Source organism: Streptopelia decaocto (assembly GCF_964273445.1).
Source record: "Streptopelia decaocto genome assembly, chromosome: 1".
Classification (NCBI taxonomy): domain Eukaryota; kingdom Metazoa; phylum Chordata; class Aves; order Columbiformes; family Columbidae; genus Streptopelia; species Streptopelia decaocto.
Window position 1 is genome coordinate 138,903,491 of NC_138663.1, and position 24,358 is coordinate 138,927,848.

General features: G+C 41.2%; 1 protein-coding gene across 12 annotated transcripts in view; it reads left to right on the plus strand.

Moving 5' to 3' along the window:
* The window catches only part of ZBTB20 (zinc finger and BTB domain containing 20), a 512,466-nt gene that overhangs the window by 434,650 nt on the left and 53,458 nt on the right, over positions 1–24,358 (plus strand). For all 12 annotated transcript variants that reach the window (XM_082063098.1, XM_082063101.1, XM_082063097.1 and 9 more), the window contains one exon: positions 17,282–17,378. The gene's annotated coding sequence lies outside the window, so the exon portion shown is untranslated. The remainder of the gene's footprint in view (positions 1–17,281; positions 17,379–24,358) is intronic.

The following is a 24,358-nucleotide window of genomic DNA, read 5'->3' on the forward strand; positions in this document are numbered from 1 at the left end:
CCTTCAGCTACCTAAGTTCATCCAAGGCTTCTTTGAAAATGTTAGGGTAAGTGAATTGTATTTTCCTGTAATGAGTCTTCAGGAGACTAGGTTTTAAAGTAACATGCACCTGCAGCAAAATGCAGTCTGAGCACTCTTCTCCCCAGTCTTTGGGTGACTTGAACCCAGATGTTTTACCTTTTGATGTTTATCCATGTAACAATATTAAAAAAAAAAACAAAACCAAAACAAAACAAAACAAAACAAAAACTATGTTGAGATACCTTGGAATTTTTGAAGGTATTTGTATTCCAGTAAAAATTTTGCTCTAGCCCTTACTGTCAACAGAATTGACATCAGGTTAAAGTAAACAAATAATCTGAGCAGCTTCTTAAAATGCATGAAATGTAAAAGGACAGACTTCGTTTCTCTCCACAGTGCTCACCACCAGGTAAACCTATTTTGTCCATGTGGTAATTAGATATTTGGATCACTGTTACACTTACAATAACTGTTTTTCTCATTCTTATGTTCTCATGTTGTTTGTTCCTTAAATATCCTGGTGTGCATATATGGAGACAAAAAAAAATCTTATACATTTCCATATGTCCCGAAATGCTTTGGGTTCATGCGTAGCTCCAGTGTGAAAACCCTCGGGTAGCCGTGCTGCTGTGACCTTTGTGCTAATTGCAGCTCAGTATTGAAAAGACAGAATTCATGTCCTTGTTAGTGAAGCCTGTTCAGGATAAGATAAGAAAAAGATACATACCTTTCCTCTATCTGCTAACTTTGATAATGCAAGATAAGAAAAATATGCAGAATACAGTGGAAGGCACCATATGCTGTAAACAAACAGCTATAAATATATTTGCGCCGAAATGTATATTGAGTTCTCTCCATCCTATAGATGAGCGTGGTTGTGATAGTCCTTTTGAATTGGTAACATGTCACTGCTTGGGTTTGGGGGTAGATGATATTCTTAATCTGTAAGGTAACTCACATTTAGGCAGTTCCCTCTCCTGAGTTCTTTCTTTAGGACTAACTCCTATGAGAGACAAGAGTTGTGACAATGGTGGGTGCTACCAAAACATTGATGAACAGATTTGATTCTGCAGATCTGAATTATGGCAGCTTGAAATCTTCTGTTTTCCATTCACATCTAAGTAAAATGGTTTGGAAAAGTTGTATCAAATCAAAATAATGTTGTTGTGTTTTTATAATTCTCTTAACTTTAGTGTTCTCGTTTTGGATCTGTCTTTCTTCCTAAGCTAGTTTATGGATTTAGTCTATCAAGGGCTATTCCACCATATCTACTACTACAATACTCAAAAGTTTTAGAAATCCAGGTCCATTTTAAACACAAACAAGGCAGGCTGATGCCTATGGTTGGGGACTGGTAGAATAGAGAGACAGAATGTTTGGTCCCCAAAGTTTTATAGTAACAGTTGTGGCATCTTGACCGAACTGCTATGGGCAAGAGGCTGTGCACGTAGCCAGCCGTCCAAGTAGTCAGAACTTCTCCTCGTCTCTCTTTCCACCAGGCCAGTAGCACAGTGTTATTGCACTGGGAAGGGGGTACATGCTTATGGTGTTGCAGTGTTGCAGTCCAGTGGGGAGCAAGGCTGAGCAAGTGCACAGCAAAGCCAGGGCTCCCTTGAAGCTTTAAGCTTCCTTTGGAAATAAAATCCAAAAGAGGAAGTGATTTGTTCCTCTCCTGTGATTTCCGGGAGATGGTAAAAGTGAAGAATCTCTTTTTCAAGTGTTTCCCAAATCTTCAAATTCCTTTTTGTCTTTCCTTCCATATAACACTTTCTACATAAAGACCTCAAAGTGTTTTCTCAGCTCCCATGAGTTAGCTTTATAAAATGTCTGTGAAGTTGATCTGTTATTATCTTGATTGGCCTTACAGAGAGGCTGAAGCACAAAGCACTGAAATATCTTTCTTAAGGCCAAGCATAGATTCCCCAGAAGCAGTGTAACTAGGACCCAGATTTCCTGATTTCCTAGTGCTGTTCTTTAAAATAAATAAAATTCGCTTTTGACTTCCAAAGATGCTCTTTGATGGTGGTGATGGCAGCGTAGCAAGCCTTGTTTCATATTTGTAAAATTTTTCTTTTCCCTTTTGATCTCACATCCTTTAAACCTTATTATTACTATTATTATTATTGATGCCAGCTCTAATGTATTTCTATTTTTATTTTGGCAGCCATGAGTTTTCCATCAAATGGGTAGAACTGTCACTTACTAAACTTCTTCATATTATTAAAATTGATGAGATTGAGTCAAGACTGCTTTTACTCTTTTTTATTTTAACTTTTTTTTTCCTTTTAATAAAGGCAAATCAAACTGCAATGTTCCACATTTACACCTGTACCTTCTTTCACTTCGTATAATCTGATTGATGGCTCTGTTTCGTACTAGTCCTTTTCTATGATCACGTGTATCCATTTGTAGTAAAATACCCAGCTATCTTCACTGTTGTATTTTCATACTCCAGTCGAAAAGCTCATTGCCTCTGAGGCACCAAGTGCAAACCTTTTCTTTTCCATCCTTTCCAGGAGACTTGTGTGGCAGCTCAGACCTGCAGACTAAAACCTTTGCCTCTTTTTTCCTTACTCATGCCATGAAGTCATAGCTGTCTGTGATGCCACAATGGCTGCTATGGGAAATCGTGCAGTATGTGAAGAAGAAGATTATAACTAGGTTAACAAAGCCGTGGCAGGACTGGAATGATAAAGGTGTTTATCATACCATAAAGCATCTCAGTAATTAGAAATTTAAGCACAGACATTTCCTGGTTTTCGAGGGAGAGCTGGAATTTTATTTGCTTTTCTCTCTTGTGCTTCGTCAAGGAAGTTCACATTTATAAAGCAAGAAGAATTGATACTGCACTTTGTTTTTCACACAGTAAGAGGGAAGGGGAAAATGTGCAGGCAGGCTAGGTCTATAACATTGATTTGTAACCAACAAAGGAAATGTCTACTTATGAGACACAAATCAATGTAACCAGACTGTGAAAGTGCAAACAGAGATGTGAGAAAATTATTTGATCGTTAGTCTTCCTTTTGAAAAGACAGAGGGCCAAATTCTGCTCTTGTTTATGAAGATGCAACTTCCACAAAAACCAGAGGAGACTTGCTGGTGTAATTAGGAACAAAATTTAATATGGTGTCCTTTGGATGGCTGGAGGTGTAAGGCACTGGAGTCAGCAAGCAGGCTAGGTGGCAAAGGAGGCAGAGAAAGGATGCTGTAGCAAAGAGGATATGAAACAGGTTTTGCTATTAATGAATCATAGGTACAGAAAACTTATTTATGTTCCTTTCCATGCAGAGGTGACCTGTGTGAACTGTGCACCTGCTTAATTCAGCCGAAAAGTAAACCAGTTTTCATTAACCTGAGATGCTGTTGCCACAGGCTGAGGTATTTTCTTGGAGGTGGGCTGGTCTCCTGAGAATAATATAGTCCTGCCAATTCTAGACTACAGGTTCCACTATCTAGGAAAAATCCATGTGGAAATGGACCCCTTTATTCTTACATGGGTAGTCTTTGCAAGGACGGTCTGCTTCTCAGGTGGGTGGGAGTATGTCTGCCCCAGAACTGTTTGCACCCCCAGATTTACCCTCTAGATTGGTAGAATTGGTTGTTTCCATGAAAACTCTCTGGGGCAAATGGTTTCTGAAGCTGTGGTTTGATGGCATGGTGGATCTGGGTCATAACACCCTATCAAAAACACTGTAGCCATATAACACCAAGTGTTGATCTAGGATGAATTCACATACTGGTTTGAATGTTTTCAGAACAAATGAATTAACTTCATATGGCAGGTTTTATGCCAGATCAGATATCACCTGTCTGCGCCACTCTGACTTCAGGCTAGATTATATATCGTCTGTTCTCTTGCAGCAACACAAACTCTTGCTAATTTGATAGCAACATGATCATGTGCTTGTGCCCAAACCAGGTTGGATCTATACTACTGAGTGATCCCGTGGTAGTGATTGTGGACTGATAGCCTGAGTCTGTTCATTAGCAGGGAAACTCATCTTGACTTTAGCGTCAAAAATCCACCAAAGAAGAGGCAAACTACCTTCCTGTAGCTAGGCATCCTGCTTCGGTCTAGACTTCCATTCCCCTTTGCCTTCACTGGTTCCCTGAATTTGCATGGTTACTCGGCTTTCCCCATATGTCTCCATTCAATTCCATTAGTGCAGTCACTGGAAAGAGAAAGAGGCCAACACATACATACATACACAGTTTTAAAAGCTTGGGACACATTTGGAGAGGTAGATATTTTTATTCTGGTTAAACTATTCTAATTCCTGTGGATATTGTTTTATTTATGCCACAATACAAGATTAAATCAGGCCATGGCTTCCCAACAGGCAAACAAAGCAAGTCTAAACAAATGATATTTTTAAAAGCTTTTGAGATAAGAATAATTTTGAATCTAAAATGCATTAAAGTGACATTAAATAACAACAAAAAGCTTACATTCACTACAAGTTAAACTCCCGTGTACAGAAGGAGATGCAACAAGTTCTGTCATTTTACTTCGTAATCTGAAGAAAGTGCTGGTTTTGATTTTTCTGTCTTCTGAACTGCACTCGGTCTTTCGAGATGGAGGCAAAACTCTCTCCCTGGCACTTGCCCCCAACTCCCACATATAGTGAATATTTCCCCTTGGGTGCTCTTTGTGTCGTGATATCTTAAAACAAGCATCTTTCTGTCAGGCATTGCACTTATATAATACATGTTGTCATCTGGAGTAAGGCACAGTTGTGCACATTTAGCTGGTTTACTTGGTAATGCGTCATTACAAGTGACCGAAAACACGGTACAGGAAGTTGTTTCTGTCCCTTTTTTCATTGCTTATGCAACTCCCAAGCAGAAAATGTTCTTGAGAGCAGATGGTACAGAACAGTCAATTGCAAGCTCCCATTTTCCAGATGCATCGATGTTTCATGTCTACTTGAAGCCAGTTCAGATGGCTTTGTAAACCTGAGTCCAACTTTTGTTTAACCCTTTAGGAGGCCACCAGTGAAAGTGTTTCCTGCAGGAGTTTCAATCCTAATAAAAATAGTCTGAATGCAGAAGATCCATTGTGTTCTCAGATGCTTAGCCAGAATCTGGGACATAGTGTTATGATCAGCAATTAAAATATTAACACTGTTTTTCTAGAAGGAATGTTGCAAGTTCAGCAACTGATGCATGATCTATGGTTTCCATTAGTTTCTCTCTGTCTTTCGAATTTCTAAACAGTATGTTGTAACACAGAGTAGTCACTATCTGAATTCTTACTGCTTGACAAGGGGATTACTAGATACTGAAGGCAAATTAATTTGACTTCCTACAGAAAAGGTAAGAACTTCTTACCCTAGGGCAGTAACACAGTCAGCTCATCATGACTGCATGATACTGATAAACTACAGTTTCCAACTCAGCAGGTTTCGTGTTTGATTTTTTTTTTCACTTGCTTGGGTGTTTGGACTTTTCACAGTAGGCTTGTTGCTGCTGAACCATAGGTTTTTATTTGATAACAAATAAAATTATCAGTCCATTTTTTTCCCCTGTTGCACCCACAGAAATCTGTCTGAGATTGTATGAGTATTACGGACTAACTTAGTGGAGGGCATCTGTGAAAGCCAGTCTGCAGTTGTTGGCCAGACCAGTCAATTTGTGAATTCAAACACAATTTGGGTTTAATTCAGTTCTGACTTTACTGTAAGGTGATTTATGGATCCAGGGACTCATAATAAGCAAGATGCTTGATCCGATAATAACAATACCAAATTGTCAGTTATTGCCCATAGATACTGAGATACTGACTGGTTATGCGGTATGCCTTGGTCAGAAGTAGGCATTAGAACCAGAATCTGACATCTGATCCACTAAGGTTTATTGTGTTCAAATACTTCCAGCGAACTTTCAAGAAAGATTATCTGAGCTGATAAAGATAATAGATTTAGAAATAAAAACTGAAGAACATTTTTTTATTACATCATCAGTTAAGTTTTTAACTGTTTATTACATTCCCACAATGTGAATAGATGAACCTAAACTGAACTCTCAGAACTGAACAAATCCAGAAGTCAAATTGACTTTCAAATCCCTGGCTCAAATCCACCTCTTAAGCTGAGAGAATATAGACGTTTGGAATGGCTGAAGTCTGGCTCTTAAATTGGTAATACCATATAATCCAAGTATAGATGCCCAGGTAGGCTGATTGATGGTAAGAGAGGTCAGAAGGAACTGATTTCTTTGGAAACCCTTGTTGAACAGTCTACAACCACTCTGTTTGCGAACAGGCTCCCCAGGGAGGGGGAGCAAGCCTTGGTCAGGGCACCAAGCCTGTCAGTTCAAGGAGCATCTGGACAACAATCTTAGTCAAGTGATTTAGTTTCAGGTAGGCCTGTGAGGAGAAGCAAGTTGGGCTTGATAATCCTTATAGATCTCGTCCAACTTGAGATGTTCTATGGTTCTATGATTCTTTCCCTTTGAAGAGTCTTGTGTTTGTTATTAACTAGAATCACAATACTGAAGTTGATGGACCTGTTAGCGTGTTTCTCTACAGCAAATTTTTGTCCCATTTGGCAAGAGGACAGGCAGTTCAGCATCTCACAGAACAGCAGCAATATTAGCAGCAAGACTTCCTTCCTGGACCTACTGAATAAAAGTTCACAATTTTTATGACACCATAGTAATCTTCAGAAACTCCTTCTTCCTGTGGACCACTCATGGGTTACAATATGAATAATATTTTCAATTTACAAAGTTTAATTTTAAGATCTCAGTATTGATTTGCAGCATTATATCTATTAGCCTTGCAGTAATGAAGGACCTGCATATTGCCCTTTACTTTTCCAAGGGGGCAACTGAGGGGTGGTAAAAATAGGGGTTTGTCAGAACTGTGAGAAGTACCGACTTTGTCAAAATGTGGTACTTCTCTGCGAGACAGAAGGAGAGTTCACATCTAGAAAGAGTCAAGCATTCAGGTCAGGATCCAACCATGGTCTTTGCCATTCAATGCTCTCTCAAAACCAAACAGTGCTGTCGGGTTTTCTTTTTGCTCCCTCTTGCTGCTTGGGCTGTGAAGCAAATTGCATGTATCGGCCTGGTTTCTCAAGGCAATAAGTGAAAAATGGCATTTTAAAATAATAGTTGCCAGGTCCTACAGCTCAGAACTGTCATATTGCATGTTAAAAGCTCACTCCTTCCCAGAAGTGAGGTGTAAAAAGTAATATGAATATGTGTGTGTGTGTGTGCATGTGTCTGGGTCTGGGACACAGACAGATTCCCTACCTGGAAATGCCTCGCTATTATTAGACATGCAGTTACCAGGGGTTATGTAAGACAATCGAAGCTCTGTTTTTCAACAGAGACATGATTCATGCTACGTGTAGTAACAGTAACCACCTCCAAACGAGACAGAAAGCAGACACAGACAAAAGCCTGAAGAAATCAATGCTGGCTGAACTCAGCCATCGTCCTGATACCTGCTGCCTCTCAAACATCAGCAGCGTTATCAGCAGAGGAGGTTAATGCTAACTCTGAAGACTTCTGGAGTTACCGAGCCAGTCCATCTGCACCAGCAGCATTTGCAGGGAGCAGCTGAGGCTGCAGGAGCTGTGAGGTGGGACAGCACTGAGCACACTTTGCCGTGTTCCCAGCAACGTCTCTGGTGTTCTGCAGGAGGCTGAGGGAGCTGTGAGCAGAACCAGCACTCCTACTCTATTTTCTCAGTTACTCCTGCTGGGAAAGGCTGGAACCAAAACAACTTTTGGCTCCTCTGCAGTTAGCACTTCTACAGTCATTTTTATAGTAATGTGGAGGGAGAGTCAAGACCTGGAGTAGCTTTGAACTTCTGCCAGCACTCTTCATTAGAGCAAATTGTGAGATCTGATTGAACTAGAATAGCTCTGGGCTCCCCTACAGCTAAGATTCCTGATCTGTCTCCTATGGTCCTTCTTGCTAGTCATGGCAGAGATCAGAATATCTGCAAGCGCCTTCATAATTTTGGTCATCTGGGCCATTTTCTTCTAAAAAATGTTGTTGGGAGATACCAGGAGTAAGGTAGCTGCCAGATTGTCTGCAGTCAAAGATCAAATCTCCTCTTCACAGAATTTCTTTCCTGATAGGAAAAGGAGTTGTGTCCAAAATACCAAAGTGAACACCAGTGTGGTGCTTATTTACAGAGTGTCACCTTCCAGAAATAAAAGGTGGGGAAGTTGTTATCGGGTCCCATCAAGTCACTGCTATTCCTTACCATGTCTCCTCTTGGAAGACTGTGGATCTCCTGTAAAATTTCATTTCAGTGTCATCTAAACCATTCTGCGTAGTAACTTCTGCTGTCAAGTAAGAAGACGCTGAAGACTTGGAAATGGTCTTTTTAGCACTCAGGAGACAGCCCTCCTACGTTAGCAGAACTTCAACAATAACAGAGCCAACTGCTTCAGTTTCACTCAAGAAAGTTTTGAAATGACCAGAGAAGTAGCCTCTGAGAGCCACAGAAGAGAGCTGAATACTGAATTCAAATAAATCCCAAGAGTTTATCGTCTGTTAATACTGGAGTAAGAATAACAATGTTATTTTCCTTAATGCATCATGCTGTATATACTGTACAGAGTAGAAATCACTTCAGCTACTATTAATGTTAGTTATCATTCTCCATCAGCCACACTGCATACAGTTTTAGGAGGAAAGTGAAAAATAACTCAGAGTGCCTTAAAAAATGGCATTGCAGTCATGTCCTGACTCCGTGCTTTCGTGGCACAGGGTATTTAAAACCCAGGTCTGAATGATGTAGCTGGTACTGACTAATCTACATTTCAGGCACACTTAAGAAAGATCCTGTTTTGATGCACAAATAATTATCAGAAATATACATCACACCTCAGGACACATTGCTGTCGATGACTTGACATTTCAAATGATGAGTTTCACAAATATGCATAACTATCAGATTTGATTAACAATATTTTAGAAAAATTCACGTGCTCATCTACAACTTTTTTCGTTGTGTTTTGGCACTGAAGCATGAAACAGGAAATCTACAGTGGGTTTCTCTTTGCTTGTAAGGAAGCAAATGCTTTGATCAGTTCTACGTACTCAAGGCTGTAGTCAGTTATTCCTCAATGGATAATGAAACCAAAGCCCAGAGTGACTCTGTTTCTCTGTGGAACCTGTGTGATATTTTATATATAGTTTTTGACATAAATCAAACAAGCTTTCATTTGTATAGTTTGAGGCCAAAGGCAGCAAGCACATGGGAAGAATGGCATGGGAAAACATGTTCATGGTGCTTTTTACCTCGTTTTTTCACTGTGTTAGTTACTGACTCTTTAATGATTGACTTGCAAGGAAAATCTTCAGGGACAGGAGACAGTCATCCAAAACAAAGAAAAATATTCAAAATCATTTGAGTGTTTTTTTCTGACTGTCAGTAACATCATTGTTTAGCTCAGCATTCAGGCAGTGATGTTATGAATCTTAAAACCTAAGAAACAGATTCCTTGTCTCAGATCTTGCCCCCGAGAAAGCATGCAAACATGATTTTTAATATAAATCTTCCTCTAACAAAGGCAGGTAGAAATCTTGCAAGTTTCTTCCTTTCCTTATAAAACAAGTCACATAACTAAAGCTCAGTAACAGTGAAGAATTCCATCAAGATGATGCTAAGATTTTTTGGGGAGGGGAAGGGTGTTGAATTTTTCTGTTATCTATTTGATAACCTGGTTCTTGGTGCTTGAGAAAACCAGATATATGAATAAAGGCTTCATTTCCTAGTTTTCCTTGAGGGGGGTGGTACTGTGACAAATAGATCAAATCCACTGAAATTTATAGGTGGTGATAATACATTGTCCTACATGGAATTATACTTTAAATGAATGTAAACAGTTGCTCATAGTTTCTGCAAGCAACAAGGCATGAAAAAACAGGATTTCATTACTTGGGTCGGTTGCCATTTTGTATCATCTTCCATAGTCATGACAGTGCACTTCAGGCTTGTGATTGAGATCAGCTTTCAGTATGAGAAGGTACAAAGTTGGTGGCCGGATGCTGATGCATCAAGTGCCATACCATAGTGCCCAGGAGGGAAGGCCATATGGCAGAACCAGTGCCAATTGTGTAAATCTTCATTAAATTGTGTTAATTGTTGAAATTATACAGTCCCTGCATCTAGGTAAAAATACCCGTTTGCAAACCTGGTTGCTGAACTGTGGAGATCTGTTCTTTGAGGACATTCAGTATTTTCTTCAATTCGCCAAAACCTATGGGGCTAAGGGTTTCAGGGTTTATGCCAAAGTATTTGCAAGGACAGCATTCAATGAAATCAAAGCAATGTGTAGGGGAAGAGGAAAGAAACTCAGCTCATTCTCTTCTTCTGCTTTCATTGTTTTTGTTCTTCCTGAAAAATAATGTCCTTTCAGATTTCGTTTGACATCTCCATGATGTTGAACAGATTCGGAGAAATCACCAATATTTTGACAGGGTTCCTTGGCAATGAAATGTTCATGAAGCTCATCTGTCATGAGCTAATCTGGCTCATCTAGCCAAAGCAGTAGCTTAGGCAGATATATTACTGTAACAATTTAATTTCTACACATTTTCTTCGTCTCTGGTGATTGCAGTGATGGCAACTCATATTTCAGTTGCAGAAACATTGGTAGTAATTGCAGCACAACTATGCCTTTGGTTTTGTGAGAACCTTGCTTAAGGCAGCAAGGCAGTGTAATGTTAACAGAATTACAGAATCACAGAATGTTAGGGATTGGAAGGGACCTCAAAAGATCATCTAGTCCAATCCCTCTGCCTGAGCAGGAACACCTAGATGAGGTTACACAGGAATGTGTCCAGGCGGGTTATGAATGTCACCAGAGAAGGAGACTCCACAACCCCCCTGGGCAGCCTGTTCCAGTGCTCTGTCACCCTTGCTGTGATGAAGTTTCTTCTCACATTTAAGTGGAACCTCCTGTGTTCCAGTTTGTATCCATTGCCTCTTGTCCTATCATTGGTTGTCACCGAGAAGAGCCTGGCTCCATCCTCGTGACACTCACACTTTGCATATTTATAAACATTAATGAGGTCACCCCTCAGTCTCCTCTTTTCCAAGCTAAAGAGATGCAGCTCCCTCAGCCTTTCCTTACACGGGAGATGCTCCACTCCCTCAGTTATCTTTGTTGCCCTGCGCTGAACTCTCTCCAGCAGTTCCCTGTCCTTCTGGAACTGAGCGGCCCAGAACTGGACACAATATTCCAGATGTTGTCCAAGTGCCGCCTCCTTGGTAACAAGGCAATACTCTGATTGTGCTGGACATCTTCAGTGTGCGTGGCTTCAAAGCCTTAACCTCTTGCCTTGTTCTCTTCTCACTAACCTCTTGAATTTCGTTCAATAATGCTGATCTTTGTAGCTTAAAGCATCAGCACATGAATGCCTGAGGCTGTCTATACTCTCAAACTGCTTCTATTAATACTAATTAATACTATTAATACTAGAAAACTAGCACTCAGGACTTCACAATGCTCACAGTATACAAGCACGACCCACAAATCAGTCTGTTCCCTGGAAAGCTTATGTAGGTGCATTTCCACTGAGCACAGATTATTTACTCTGTATTTGAAACCAGCATCAATAAAATAATTTCTTTATATATTTGCATCGGTTACATTCCACTTCAGTGACTTGGTGTGGTTTCATTCAACATTCATACATGATTATGAAGGCTTCATAGTAGGAATATAGAGAATTCTATGTTGTTATACCCAGTGGTATTTTGCCAGAATAAGATAATTTGAAAATAGTAATTGTGTATATAACCATACAGACATACATATATATATATATATATATGGTTACCATATATGTGTATGTCTATCTATATGTACAATACTGTTTCTTCTCTTTATGTCTGTGAAAAGATAAGTCATGGTCTGACATGCTCTCATGTTTCAGGCTGGCATCATAGATTTTTGTATTTATTTGAATATCTAACTGAATGTTACATCAGGGCTTTTGGTGATCTGCTTCTGCTCTGATAAAGCATGCCAACTACTGACATTTAGCTGCCTCTTCCACCTGGAAGTTATCTTCATAATTTCAAATCAGGTGTGCAAAGTCCAAACAGATGCTTAACATCACCTAACATTGCTTTACCCTGCTCTGCCCAAAGCGAGGTGCAGCCAACAGACCAGACTACAACTCTGCTTGGGCACCGTCTAACCCATTTATCTGCAAATGTGGGGTTTATACACCCAACACACTAAGCATGATGAGATCTTCATTAATGGAAAATATCCAGCACCCCAATTTATATCTTAAATGAGAGAGAACTTTTCCAAAAGTTCAGTATTGAGGCCTTGTACCACTGCTCAGGGCATGGGGAGTGGAAAGGAAAATCAGTAAAAGAGTTATCCTTTTGGACCTTAGCTCTCAGGTAGGATTAGCCGTTTCACTCAGAATACTACTTCCAAATAGAAGTATCAGAAGAATCAACAGTGAAAGTGAGAGCTAGAAAATGCCTAACTCTAAGTGCCAAAATCAAACTTAGGAAAAGAAGTGCAGCTTAAGGAAAGTGAAATTTTATAGTATCAGATAAAAGGCAGTGAATGAAGGGGAAAGGAAACAGATACAGGCAGGTAATAGAAGGTTTGTGAGACAAGAAGTGGGAAGATAATGTAGACTTCACTACAAACTACATTGCTATTCCAGATTTCATTTAAATACCCCTGGGACTTCAGGGCGAGATTTTTTTCTCTAGTACTTTTGCAAAGATGTCCTTGTGGGAAATTGGCCTTTACCAGGCTAGAGCAGTCCAGCCTCTTTAAACAGTCTTTCTGCAAATGTCTAATCCATTAACAAATTAATTTCTGAATTTCAGGCCCAATTACTGATAGTGGACATACAGTGTTCCCAGTAGAATACAGAAATGAGCAGTTTCCTCTCCTAAATGAAGCCCTGACTATTGTGAAAAATTCATGCTATGGCATTCTGATAGCATGTCCTGTACTGCTAGGTTTTTATGTTTTCTCTGGCACAAGTTCTGGTCTCTGTTGGAAAGGTGTTTTTATATCACAGTCCATCTTGATCTGTAAGACAGTGTGGTTGGATATCTGCCCATAGGTAGCCAACAGCCTAACCTTCTTCATGTAATATAAATGCCACAGTCTACCCTAGTCAGGCGGCATACCTTCTTTTGAAAAAGAAACAGTAAAATACATCTGGAATAACCCACTTCATGCAGTAAGTTGACTCTCAAATCACATTTGTTGGTGGCGAACACGGCTTCTCTTCTTCTCCTTCTTGTTGCTGCTTTAAGAGTTTAACCCAAAATGCTACTCCTGTAGAAGTGACCAAAAAAGAATTACATTTAGCCTAGACAGCTCAGTCTGAAAATATATCATGATTGTGAAAGTGTCCTTTAAAACCAAGCCCACCTTACTCAAGACACCTGCACAATACATGGATTAAGATCAGACATTCTAACTTCTGTGGCACTAGCAAGTTCTTATTTTCCGTTGCCTCATGACAGACAGCACTGTGCCAGCACAGCAAATAAGAATAATCAGAAATAAGCTCACAAGAAGCTCTTATTTTAATTTTTTCATTATTAGGGATCAGACGAAAGGCAGAAGGAAGCAGATTTCTGAAGAGATCAGGGAAAAGAGTATTGCAAGGATAAAATAAATAGCAATTAACTAAAAAATTGAGTCCCCTCAATCAGGAGTAACTAAGAGAAAGTAACACAAGACTATGGTACCAGGTCTCAAGCGAAGAGAAAGACATATTCTGCTGATTGTCTCTTGCTGGTCAGACATATGAATGCCCCTAACAAACAAGGAACATTGAAGGTGTGTGATGGTATCTCTGAGCAGAAAGAAGTACAGCCAGGGGGAAGAGGCAGAAATGTCCTGTGGGGAACCAGCATATAAAACAGAAATTTCAGGACCAAGTACCAGCAGGAAATTGATGTTTATAATATTTAAGTAATCGGTAAAGGAAATATTGTGATGGTGTGTTGTGTAAAGAGCAGAGTCAGACCAATGCATGCCTATGTGTGTTTTAACTAATGTGATATGACAGACCACATCAGATCAGTGGTGTTGATTAATGAACAGCTCTGGAAAGGTAGCTAACAAGAGATGAAAGGGTCAAGACAGAAATTCCAGGAGGGAGGAGAAGGAGGATCAGTGCATCAGAATATGGAGTTATGGTCCTGAAGCCCATTAATCATCACATTATTATGTAAAGTACTGCATTTTCTGCTGACTTTATGCCCACTGCAACTCCACCGTGATACTGGAAAATGGGCTAATTGAAGAAACTTCTAAAACCAACATTTCTGGTTTTAAAAGCAAACATCACCTTTATTGATGAGCCGGCACACCCACGGGGATCGTTCTGCCTAGTGGGGGAACTAGTAAATTAGTAAATGCCTAAAATCTATGACCCTTATTCATATAGACTTATTTTATTACTAATTGCTGATTTTAGGTATCACTGAAGCCATTATAGAACTGACCTAAAGTGTACCTCTTAAATCATAATCTGTCATATATCACTGCTATCATAAAACAGACCTTCCTTAATAAAAACAGTAACAGGATTATTGTTTCTTACACCCTCTAAATTACCAGATAAAGCTTGGGAAGAGCAAGGTGGTATAAAAGTGAGCATATATAAAATGCTCAAGTTACTATCATTAGTCGAAATATTTAAGTAATAAGAGCCTGCCTTTCTGGAATGCGTTCATGCAGAAAGTTTATCCTCCAAAATCTTAATTAAGCACACAGTACCTCGTGGAGCAGAAGTGTTAATGCTTTCCTTTTCTGGGTAGAGAAGCCCAGGTAGAGAGGGGAGAAGTGACTTAACCCAATGTCACACATCCCATTCCTCTGTTGTCCTGCTTGTCTCTCTTTTCCCCCAACCTTCTTCTGGATAAAAATCCTTTTCCTCTTTTTTTTTTCCTAGCTAGATTAAGACTTCCAGAAAAATTTGGAGGTGTTGCCTTCTCTGTTGCACTCCCCATGTCTTCTGAAGCACCATCAGCTTTGTTGATTTTATGTATTTAAAATGTACCTGTCAGCTGCTGATGATCTCAGTGTTTTGTGCTCATCACACTGGAGGAAAAGAGATGTATCTTCCCAGGCCATAGCAAAAACTATGGAGAAAAAATAAGATCTTTTAAGTGTTGCCTTTTGTGGAGATTTTAGTGCCCAGATTTTTGTAGAAGACTTTGCACAGCCCCTCTCTAACAACTTCTGTGTCTGACCCTTGATGTGAAGCCAAATTGAGTGCTAGGCAGTGCTATGTTAGAGAAGCACTTGGATTGAGATACCAGAGATTGGAAGAGCAATAATAACACAAAAACTGAGGTGACAAAGTATGCAGGATTAGTACATTTAGTTCTTAGGCTTCTTTTTCATGAAATTAGGAGTTAAGTGAGCAAGTGCTGCCGAAGTAAAGACTAAAGACCTGATCCTGTGATTTTTCTGCTTCTAGTACAAGTTAAAAATGCACGTTAACTGAAATACTGGGCACTCTTTAAGGCACATGGGATTTATGCTTTAAAAAGGAGAGCAATAGCCAGATAAAAGACAGATTGATGTGTGCGAAGTGGATATAAGAAGCAAGGTCAGCATTAACAGAATGGATGGGGTGTATATGGAAGTGGGAAGGAGAGCTTGAAAGTAAGCCATGCTGAGTGTTAGCAAGGACTTAAATCTACAGAATCCTTAGGTGTTATTGCACCTTTGAAATTCAACCCTCGGTAGTGGTCAAAGGTGCCACTGTTTTATGTAATTCTTTTGAGCTAACCCGATGCTGGCATATGGTCCATCTCCCAAGCCCTGGTGAAACTCAGAGGTTCAGGCTGAGTTGAGGATTATTTTTTCATGTTTAAATTCACTCAATCTGCAATTCAAAGCAGACTTCAAGAGGGGAGAACCCGCAAAAACTGGAATCAAATAAAATATTTGCTCGAGCCTCTATGAAGTGTAGCTGCCAGATTTCACGTAGCCTGTTGAAATCAATATGTAGCATATATCCCACTCACCAATGAACGTCATCATTACAAAGTGTGTAAATTGAACATAAAACCAAATGTATATTTTGTGAAGTATATTATTACAGTGTCATCTAAAATCCTTCATTTTGTCTGCTGGCAATCATTCCAGTGCTCCTGCTGCACAAACAGTGGGGTTTTTTTATTGTGTTGCATTTACAGAAATAAATTCCGACTTGCAGAGTGACATTAACTACCTGTGAAATAACAATTACATCTCTTATCATTTTTTGTTCACCTTTTTGATTCCTTTGATAAGGCAAATACTTGCTTTGCTTGTCTGATCAGAGTAGGCAAAATCATTTTTTCATGGAAATAGCACCATTGACTTCACTGTGGGTAGGACTGAATATGCTGATGTCCCAGGAGTTCTTTGCATAAGTGAAGCGAGCAGGACTTAATTCTGTCCCTGGATGTTAACTTCAGACATACTTCCAACATCCACAATGAGCCACCCAAAGATCATAAGTTAGCAAAGGAGCAGTTCTGTTAGTCTAGAGAGGGATGCAAGTCCCCCAAAAATGTAAATACTCCCAAAAACTTAGGTCTGGGTGGTGAAATCACCCTCTAATAAATATTGAGCTGAGGTTTTTTCTTTGGATCCCTTTCTGTATTAGTCCATTGAGTCCAGCTTTCTCTTTAGCTCTGCTGCTGAGCTGAATCTTCCCTGAAAGGCTGACAATAAGTTATGTGACTGGTCTCACCGCAGTAGACCTGGTGGCTAATGGGAGATAAGTGGGGTTTCTGCTTTGATATGAACTGTTATTTTTGTGATGTAAAGATGGCAAAAGAAGTGGAGAGGATTTTGCCTTCCTTTTGCTGCCTTTCAGTCCTGAGGAAGTGTTTGTTGCTGCTCTGAACAGGACTAGCCTTGTTGTTCTGATGAGAAGCACTCGAGTGCCAAGTTTGTGCTAGCTCTCCATCACTGCTCCGTGCTCATGCCATTAGAGTGAGCAACTTCTCAGAATGAATCCTACTGATAGCATTTTGTTGCATAATCCTTCCTCTCCTCCTCACTTCACCAGAATAGGTTGCATGGGGAGACTGGGGTAACTGGGGACTGATTCTGTTGTTGTTTGCAGCCAGTGCTGGAGGGATTGAAGTGGGAAGAATTTGGCCCTACCAGGCTGCAGCCAGCTGTACTGACAGTGGAGAATGCCAGTTAGCATCCAACAAGTTTTCTTGCTCTCAGTAAATTATTATTATTTCCCCCTGACCTTTCCTTTTTGGTTCTTTCTGGTACAGACACAGCCTCTCTCTGTTCCCTGCCCCAATGAACGTCTGCACTAGGTCCAAGGCTTGGAGTAATTTACCTGAAGAGTGATACCATTTGGAAACCACTGTAAGTATATTTTATCTCTTATAAAAGACTTCTTGTTTCAGCAAAAAAAAAAGACATCTTTAAAAAACAAAAACAAACTGCAGCACCTGTGAGCACTACAGATGAGGGTAAGCTAACTTTTGCTTTTGAAATTTGCAAGAAACTGTGTGGGCAAAACAAATGTCAATAAAAAACTGTTAAATATTTAAGTTGTAGCCTCACAGCATAGTTCAGCAATGACTGGTTTGATCTACTTGTATCTTTTAGTTTGGCAGGTTCTCCCTACTTACTGCTCTAGTTCATGCTGTTCTAGTTGGTTCGTCCATGTTTGACTTCACAGTGTTTATCTTCTTTTTTATTCATATGACTTTTTAATGAGATACCTTTCCTCTCATTGGTGTTTCATGCAATACAGATTGAATTTACTGCAACTCCTTAAAGATTGACGTTGTTTTTTTCCAGGCCTTGAGTAATTTATGATTTGGGCTGGTGTTTCTTAAGGCCATTACAATTTGGTAAATTTGGCTGGATTACATACGTGAAGTTCCCTGAGAGAACTTTGACTTTGTGTTGTGGTTTTATTATGCTTTGAACTTATCGACTGTGTGTTATTTGCACTGTTTCCCCCCCATAGAGCTCATAGTTTTTATATGTTCTGATCAGTTCTCAGTGCTTGCCAGTATTGTCACAGTGTTGCCATAGCTGAGATGCTCCAAGATTGTAAGTCAGGCAAGCTTTGTAGGCAGGACCTACAAAGTCTCATGAACTTTCATTAGACTTGTGGTCTAGATGGAAAATAATCGACAAATTTGAGGGCATAAAAGCCCCACTTCAGGTCTGAAACAGATCCAGCAAATTTCAATCTTAGTTTAACTTAATCTCTGAGTTTAACTTAATTATGTTAATCAGTCTCCTGTGAGGGATTTTGGAGTTTATTTTACTTTTTTTGCATTGATTAAGTTTTCCAGGCTTTTATTGCACAAGAACATTGGGCCTCTCTTGTTAGTTCTCTGTGCCTCCCATTCTTGCTCTTCAGTGTTCTGCTGGGATTTCTCTTTCATATTACATTTTACGGCGGTATTTTCAGGAGTTTGTGTTTTCCATTGTATGACACAAACTTGCAATCAGAGATTTTAAACAAACTGCCAGTCATGTAGCTGTAACAGCATGAAGATCAATGTGGCTGCAAAATCATCAGAGAAGCTGTGTGAATATTCAGGCAGTCAGCCTGTGCAGGACTTTTAACTACTGAAGCAACACTTCTGGCACAAAACCTGGGATGGCTCAAGTGGTTTAAAGCAAGCTCATCTTGGGAAGCTTCACCCTCAGCCTTGGCGTTCAGTGTACCCTCAATTTTGAGGTGAGGTCTCTGGGCAGATTTCAGTGCTTTTTGCTGTTCTATCAGGATTGTTTGGTTGTTGTTGTTTTGTTGTTTTTTTTTTTTATATTCAATGATTGTACGTGTCTCTCTCTCTTTCACTTTGTCAGTTTCTAAACAGTTTCTAAATATGTATTGTCAATGTCATATCTGGAAGAGACACAACACTGGCAGTGATAAGCACTGATATCAGGAGCTGTGTTAGTCGTACACAGGCAGAGGAAGAATGTGCAGCAGAACGCTCAGGAAAAATATTGATTAAAATCAAATGTGAACTATTTTCACACTCTTATATTTTTAGGAACTCAAAAGCTAGGTTTTCTTTTTAATTATATACAGTCTCTGTGAATTACTAAGCTTGCAGACAAACTGATCGTCAGTGAGTTAAGTGCAGTGCTTGGGCACTACAGGCATCTCTGACCTGAGGGCACTTACTAGAAGGTGATGCCATATCTATGAGAAGGAGAAATAATTCTGGGAACATGGGTGGGCAGACTCAGCCAGCAGCAGCACTTGTAACAACACCAGCAACCCTGTGGCATGTTCCCTCCGTGCTGTTTAGTATGCAACGAACAAAGGTCTGGTTGGTGACCCAGCCCTCCTTGTATTCAGAGGCTGAAAACTGCCTCATTATTGTTCATTATGTAGTATTATTCTCATACAGTCACATTATCATAGCTTCCTCTGAGAGCCGGGATGCTGCTGTGGGTTCTGCACAGCTACACTGGCTCCTATACCTGAGCTAATGTGTTCATCACTAACCTGCTGCCTCCTCAGGACGGAGTGCTGTTCCCTGTGTAAGGGATGGTTCAAGCATTAGTTATAGCTGCTGTGGGAGAAGTACAACAACATAAATTTCCTGGTTTTGACAAAGACTTGATTTGGTGGCCCAGCTGTAAGAACATGTTAATTCATTGGGGCGAAATTCATTCCAAACTCAAGTAATGGTTGCGAGGGAGATACATGCAAAGAAATAATGTGTGGAGAATGGGTGAAGGGTTTGGGGAGGGAAGGATGTATGCATGAGTGGCAGCAAGAAGGAATAGGTGTAGAAGAGGCTTTATAGTAATTAGTTTCTAGATAGCTCTGATGTTAGGGCATCCAAAATATTATCCATTTTGCCTTCAAATTAAACATGAAGGAGCTATTTTGTTTTGCAGACAGTGCCCAGGTCATTGCAGAAGCTGCAGCACTGTGAGTTGTCCACTGTCAGAGACCTTTTTGCATGACAGTCTAGCATTAAGGTACATGGAAAGGAGAGGATGCCTTACTGCAATGAATATAGTGACAGAAGAGTTTCAGAAAACAAATAAAAAGATGGCAGTGATTGTAGGTCTTCTTCTACATATGAGCTGGAAAGTGCTAATACACACAGTTCAGTTCAGGGATGACAGTGGATGCAGTTAGCCTGATATTAGGTACCAGAGAGCCTACAATCGAGAAAGGAGACAATATATTTTAAGTGGTGTAAATGAACTTCATGAAAATATCACAATAAATATAAGGGAATGCTGAAAGTGAAAGCATACAAAAGAAAAGTACCTGGACATAGGATAGAAAGTTTAAAAGATGGAGTAGGTAGGATGTTTAGAAGCAGACTGGATAAATGTCCTATGAATCAGTAGTAAATATGAATTCTGCAGTGATTCTCAAGCCTTAGATTATTTTAGAAAGGTCAGCATCACTTCTGTCCCCAACTTCTAAGAATCTGTGCATCAGGTCTGTATACAGAAGTGCTATTTCTTTGCTATATTGGCTTTCCACTGTCCTTCACAAGAAGCAAACATGGTGACAGCCCTCTGATAATTTTAAGAATGAGTGCAGTATTTGGAAGGACTTGGGGTACACCACAGGTTGGATGTGGAGAAGGAGCTCAAAGATAACTGGGTATCAGACTAAAGCCCCTTGCACATTCCCAAGTCATTTGCAAATAAGTTGCAACTTCTATTGCCCTTAGCAAAAGTAAATAGCAAACTTCCTGTTTCCCAGATTAGTCTGTAGGGAGGAACATAATCACGTGAACCAAAGTAGCAAGGTAGACTGAGCCTCACAATTGAAATAATGACAGGATTGTCAGTCAGTGAAGTCCAGGGATGGTACATAAATAGGTTCCACAAACAATATTTATTATTTGTTTCATTCTCACTCCTAGCCCTGTGCTTTCAGGGTTTTTGACATAACTAAGACAAGTCATAGTCTTCCACAGTTACTGTACCATTTTACCTTCTGGAACACTAAGGTATATTAGAGAGCTTGCTGATGGAAGTGTTCATAGAAGTGTGCAATCAAAAAAAAAAGTAGGTTGTGAGGGTCCTCTGGAGGTCTCTAGTCCAATTCCCTGCTCAGAGCAGGCCTGACTTCCAAGTTGGATTAGGTTACTCAGGACCATGTTCAATTAAGTTTTGAAAATCTCCAAGGATGGAGATGACACAACCTGGCTTGTCAGGCTAATCCAGTGCTTAACAACTCTCCCTGTGAAAACTATAGCAATAAGATAGCAATAGAGGTAGACTATGTAAGTGAATGTAAGAATATTTAATTAGAATATATAGGTGAAGAGTGCAGCAATAGAAGCTTTTTATATGGGCAATAAGGTAGAACAAAAGGATAGCACTATACTTACAGCAATAGGAGGATTTTTCTGGCTTTGCCCATTTTCCTTTGCTGGCAATAGCAGCCCAGTATTGCAGACTGGAGAAGAACCTTGTTTGGCCGTCTTCATAGGTAGTTTTGACCACAGTGTCCCCAGGATTTTTCTTTCCTGAAAAGTATTTTTTTAGATCCTTAGCTGACTTGGCTGTTTCACTTACTCAGCCTTCCTCACGTGGAAGCCTGCATTCCTTTCAGGTGGTACTGAGATGCAGGGCATGTCTAAGCAGTGTAAGAGAAACTGGGAACTGCTGTGGAGAGGTATTATCTCTAGTGCCAGTCAGCACCATTGTTTCTCTTCCCATCCTACTGAGTGCAAATCACCAAGCTGCACGACTCTGATGTGGAAAAGCGATGATGCAAGAGCATCTTGATAACATAGTGTCAGCCTTAAGAGTGAAGTAGAAAATAAATGGGTTTGGAAAGGAAGAAGCAGGGAATGCTATGCACAGCCTCGCTGGTGTCACTACCTGTTGCTAAAGTATTTTTTAACCCTTCCCTCTAACGAGTTTTGAAGGTCTAGGAAGCACACACAGGATCAACCACACGATGAAGCATCAGTGTTTGGTCTAACAAAACAACTGTGGCCGTGCTAGCAGCTGACAGGTCATGTTTACTCAGACTGAGCCCCTACCCTGCAAATAACAACAGCACCCTGTGCAGGGGAGGCTGCTTTCTGTGTGTATGGATGGAGCTGGAAGTCAAAGTCTGTACTTCAAGCATTTAACTTGGGTTAACTCCGAGCTGAAAACAGACCTTCAATATAGCAGTTCAGTTTCCAGGCACAAGGGACTTCATTAACCCATACATCCAGTCTAACCCTATATACATCCTTTGCTGCCTGGACAATAAGCCATGCTATCTGAAAGCTTCTTGGGTAGCAATGCTGTAAAAAAACCACTGGTTTGTACGCAGATTCCCTACAGCCCCAGGTGCATGCTGCTGGCACATGGGAAAGTCATGGGATCTGTAAATGAGGCGTATGAAGGTATGCCAGAGTTTGTACGCCAAGGATCAATGCAGACTGTTACAAACAAAACATATGCAGTCCTTATACTTTAAAATACATGTGCCTGTGTACAAGCTCTGTGTCTCCTGCATCCTCATCCGTGTAGCAAGAGATGGATCCCGGTGACAGCATGGGGAACAGACGGAAGGATGCCCGAGCTTGGAGTGATGAAACACTCTGTTTACTCTTCAGGAAAAAAAAAATACACTTTTAAAAGGTTTGACTTTCCTTCCATTTAAAATGGAGATAATTAGTTCAGCCGTTTGCTATACCTCCACAACTTCAAGTAAGGTCCATTTAGTCATCATCTCTTGATTTAGATCAGATTAGACCTCAGCCTGGTATATTTTCAGCCTGTTGATAATACACACGGAAGACACAATGGCAGTACCCTGAAGTCCCATCTGTCTGCGACTGAGCTCCTTTTTCTGCATTTTGGCCAGCCCAAGGCAGGTGCCAAGCGGCCAACTGGGCCCAGCACCTCCTGAGGGGCCTTTGTGCGGGGGCGGGAAGGATTTATTTCTGGTTTGGCCCACTTAACTTTTTTATTATTATTACAGTTATGGTTTTTCCTCCTTTCTTTCGCGGAGCTTTCTCGTTCCGGCCGAGGCGGCAGCGCGCCGTGGCGCGGCAGGCAGGCAGGGCCGCTGCCCGGGCTGGGCGGCCGGGCCGGGCCGGGCCCAGGCGGCTGCTGCCCCCCGACGGCGGCCGCCGGGAAATGGCGTCGGGTCCCGGCCCTGCCCGCGGCCGGGCGCGCCGCCCTTATGTAACGCCCTTATGTAACCGGCCGGGGCCGTGGGCTCTGCGCTCCCCTGCCGGGCGGCTGCCCCGCGCTGCTCCTCCTCGTCCCCTGCACCCCTCGGGAATCGAGCTTTTCTTGCTGTAAGATCGAGTCGTTTAAAAATTGAGAGGCCAGCCCGGTCCTCAAAAATCCCGTTTTGGCATCTCAGCCGCAGGCTGTCCTCAGTGGGATGCAGGTGGGCAGAGTGTGTGGGGAGAAGGGGCCGCGTCACCGGTGTTCCTGTATTGACCTTTCAGAGGGAGGGTCCGTCCCCGTTGAGAGGGTCTTTGCTGGGACCATGCATATAGGGCCTGGGTAGACGCAGGGTAGAGCTATCTTGGCTTCAGCAGCGCCTCCGTGCTCTGGGACAGACCTCATTCAGGCCAGACTCTGCCCTGAAACCACGCTCGCCCAGCAGCGCAAGGTGCCGCCTCGAGAAGGACCTGCTCCCAGGGCAGCCTGCCACAGCTCGCGGCTCAGGTGCCGACAGGAGATGATGGCGTTGTATTTGGATGGCCTCAGCTACCGGGTGGTTACTAGGGCACCACAGCCATGTGCTGGGGCAGGGTGGCCATGTCCCCAGCTAGAGACTGCGGTCTGAGCTCGCTGGGTGTCTTCCTGCCTTGGGAACAGAGGGAGTGCCTTCCCCTGTGGTGAGGAAACAGTGCGCACTTGCTTCCCTGTACAGAGGGCTTGCTGCGCGATTCAAAGCCCACCACTTCTCTTTGTGCCTCAGTTTCTCTGCTTGTGAAATGAAGGTAGTGATTAACTACTTGCGTAATGTTGCTCTGAGGCTTAATTCTTTGCGTTTACAAAATGCTCGGAAGTCCTGAATGGAGGGGGCCGTAGAGAGCTCATATGCACTGTGCTCATAGCCTGTTGTCAGAGGTTACAAATCTTCATGCTTAACTTACATGACCTCTGCATCTCAAAATTACTTCAGTGCTTTTCCCTACAAAAAGAGTCTCCATGCTGATTTGTTTTGAACTGGAAACTTGTATATTTGTTTGCTTTTGAGACAAATTTATTACATTTCTGTATAACTCTATTCAGAATGCTGCAGACTTGGTTAATATTTGTCAAATGGAGCTCCGATTGTCTAAACCACTGGTGATAACCAAGTGCTTGAATACTGTTGTTAAAGCAGGCCTGTGTTTCATAATATCAACACTATACATCCTGTG